The 2,500-nt window shown below is 42.0% G+C and overlaps 2 protein-coding genes across 5 annotated transcripts in view; one reads left to right on the top strand and one right to left on the bottom strand.

Moving 5' to 3' along the window:
• The window catches only part of LOC123506069 (vesicle transport through interaction with t-SNAREs homolog 1A-like), a 191,608-nt gene that overhangs the window by 79,765 nt on the left and 109,343 nt on the right, over nucleotides 1–2,500 (bottom strand). The gene's annotated exons all lie outside the window — the stretch shown is intronic.
• Nucleotides 1–2,500, top strand: part of LOC123505856 — a 75,212-nt gene that overhangs the window by 16,456 nt on the left and 56,256 nt on the right. The gene's annotated exons all lie outside the window — the stretch shown is intronic.

Here is a 2,500-nt window from a genome sequence, read left to right as displayed (position 1 = left end):
TTTATGAAATTACGTGTAGTTAGTTGAAGGGGCAAGGGAGTGAGGGAGCAGTGGGCGGGGTGTGTTAATGGTGCGATCTTGATATGGGCCGGTTGTCTGAAACGCTTTGCTCATTCAATCACTGTTTTCAAAAGGCTCTAGTTGAAGATCCTCGTGTTTTAACCCCTTCAGTACTGATACGCATTTTTCCCTTGATTTTTAGGTATGATTAGACGATTTTATCTACATTAACAAGGGTCTATGAAGGTCAGAAGATTAATGGCCTGTCTTTACTGTTCTAATCCCCACATAAGTTTCTGAAGCTGTGTAAAATCACCAAATAGTCACCAGAATGAATATAGAAACATCCTGGTACTGAGATTAAAGGAGGTCTTATGGTTTGATGATGGATTGGCAATATTGGCAAGTACATTAAAAGGAGAAACTGGAAAACTCGAACAGTCACGGATATGGCCTTGGAAAATTGACGTTTCTGAATATGGGCGATGGACGGGTGGGCGCTCAATCAATGTGACAGGATTGGTGATACAGGTAATGTTGTTAGGTTAGTGTGATGTGTTAATGGTGTGACAGCAATATGAACTCGTATTCTGAAACGCTTAGCACACTCACCATCACTGCTTTTCAAAGATTCGAGTTGAAGATCCTCGTGTTTTTAAGGGTGTGTTTTTATGATTTTGGTGATGGATTGGCGAGACTGGCAAGTATATTAAAGAGAGAAAATGTCTTGAAAACTCGGATAGTCACGCATATAGATTTAGAGAGCAAAACGTTTCTGAATGCAGGAGATGAGCGGCTCCTTAGGGCTTAAGGGTCCAATCAGGGCAAGATGTCATAGGATTAGTGATATAGAGTGATATTTAGGTTAGTGATCAGGGATGGTTGTGGTTATTGCAGTGTGTTGAGGGAGTAAATGTATGGATAGTGAGGTGGGTGCAGGCAGGTGTTTCTCACAGGAATTGCTATGTGTAGGTCTGGTGGCTTCCTGCACTAACCTCTTCTCTCACCACTATTCTGTCCACCTCCTAATGCAAAAGTTAGCCAGTATTCTCAGTCTTTCTGCTTTCTCTCACCACTATTCTGTCCACCTCCGTAATGCAAGAGTTCACCAGTATTCTCAGTCTTTCTTTCTCTCACCACTATTCTGTCCACCTCTCTAATGCAAGAGCTAACCAGTATTCTCGGTCTTTCTTTCTCTCACCCCTATTCTGTCCACCTCTCTAATGCAAGAGCTAACCAGTATTCTCAGTCTTTCTTTCCTCACCACTTTTCTGTCCACCTCCTTAATGCAAGAGGTAACCAGTATTCTCAGTCTTTCACCTCCTTTACTGACAAACTCCTAAAGTCCCTGCCTGCTTTTGTATTTCCTCAATGTTACGACCTAAGCTTTTCAGAAGGGAGACTGTAACACACTTCTCAAGATCTGGTCAACCCTTTTAGCTCTTCTTCTGTGAGGAGGACTCCAGTGGGGCTTTTTTATACATATTTTTGTTGTTATTGTTCAGGGTCAGTGTCTCTCCTACAAAACGAGTGTCTTTTGTGTGGTTAGTGACGTCACAGGGAGCGTCCATTGTGTCTGAAGGGGAGGAAAGTTGGTTCCTTTAATGAATTACTCAAGTTCCCTTTGTGAAGTTAATGACGTGGCGAGACGATTCCATTGTGTCTGCTCGGGGGGAAAAGGCTGCCTTGGATGAATAACTTGTTGAATCACGCTTCATTTCACTCCTTCAATAAGTGACTCTTGTGATGGTAAGATGTGTCTGATTGATGTTACAGGCGCCTCCATTGTGTTCTGACGGGGAGCACGGCTGGTCTGGGGAAATCAGTTGTACACGGAATTCCTTTTTGACAGAGTAACTGTATAATGTTTTAATGTTAGGTGTCCTTGTAGCTCATGACAACACTGTGTTCTGGTGGGGAGGAAGATTGCCTTTTATAGTATCTTTTTTTTTATGTAAGAGGGAAAGTCTGGCCAAGGGAAACAAAACTGTTAAACAAAAAGGCCCATTTAGATGCCAGTCCCCGAGCAGGTCTGAGAGAATTAGCCAAAGGGATAAATGTGTTGAAATCTCCCTCTTTAATCACTTCAGTACTGAGACGCATTTCTATCTTGAGTTTGGGTACGATTAGACTATTTTGTTAACAATAGGAAGGGTCTATGGAGATCAGAAGATTAATGGCCAGAGTCTACACAATCTCCATCCCCACATAAGTTTCTGAAGTCGTATAAAATCAACAAATAGTAGGTAGAATAGGAACGAAAAAGTGTCTTGGTACTGAAGAGGCTAATGAATTCAGGTCATAGGAAGATAGGAACACAGAAGCAACACACATCACTTCTGCTGTTGAGTTATGATTCACTTCAAAGCTTTAACAAGTGACTCGAGCTTCTTTGGTGTAGATGGTGATGTCACAGGAAGCGTTCATTGACCATACAGCGAGGAATGGCTTGTATAAAATCAGCTACTTCATTACACATCACTTCACTACTCATTTCACT

This window comes from Portunus trituberculatus, chromosome 1 (genome assembly GCF_017591435.1).
Source record: "Portunus trituberculatus isolate SZX2019 chromosome 1, ASM1759143v1, whole genome shotgun sequence".
NCBI classification, from domain to species: domain Eukaryota; kingdom Metazoa; phylum Arthropoda; class Malacostraca; order Decapoda; family Portunidae; genus Portunus; species Portunus trituberculatus.
This window is presented reverse-complemented; position numbering and strand designations above follow the sequence as displayed.